Source organism: Rhincodon typus, chromosome 11, assembly GCF_021869965.1.
Source record: "Rhincodon typus isolate 14 chromosome 11, sRhiTyp1.1, whole genome shotgun sequence".
Taxonomy (NCBI): domain Eukaryota; kingdom Metazoa; phylum Chordata; class Chondrichthyes; order Orectolobiformes; family Rhincodontidae; genus Rhincodon; species Rhincodon typus.
Genome location: NC_063342.1, coordinates 1,179,718 through 1,180,524, shown reverse-complemented (window position 1 = coordinate 1,180,524; position 807 = coordinate 1,179,718).

Here is an 807-nt window from a genome sequence, read left to right as displayed (position 1 = left end):
GTCAGCACCTTCAGTAAATGTATCCCAGTGAGAGTCAGCACCTTCAGGAACTGTATCCCAGTGACAGCCAGCACCATCAGAAAATATATCCCAATGAGAGTCAGCTCCTTCAGGAACTATATCCCAGTGAGAATCAGCAGCTTCAGGAGCTGTATCTCACTGAAAGTCAGCCCCTTCAGGAACAGTATCCCATTGAGAATCAGCATCTTCAGGAACTGTATCCCACTGAAAGTCAGCACCTTCAGGAACCGTATGCCAGTGAGAATCCACACCTTCAGGAACTGTATCCGATTGAGAATCAGCACCTTCAGTAACTTGTATCAGTGAGAGTCAGCACCGTCAGGAACTGTATCCCCGAGAGATTCAGCCCCTTCAGGAACTGTATCCCGCTGAAAGTCAGCACCTTCAGGAACTGTATCCCAGTGAGGGTCAGCACCGTCATGAACTGTATCGAAGTGAGAGCCAGCACCTTCAGAAAATATATCCCAATGAGAGTCAGCACCTTCAGAAACTGTACCCCAGTGAGAATCAACACCTTCAGGAACTGTATCAAAGTGAGAGCCAGCACCTTCAGAAAATATATCCCAATGAGAGTCAGCACCTTCAGGAACTCTATCCCAGTGAGAATCAGCACCTTCAGTAACTGTATCCCAGTGAGAATCAGCGCCTTCTGGAAGTGTATCCCGGTGACAGTCAGCTTCTTCAGGAACTGTATCCCAGTGAGAGTCAGCACCTTCAGGAACTGTATTCCAGTCAAAATAAGCAACTTTGGGATCTGTATCCCGGTGAAATTCAGGAGCTTCAGGA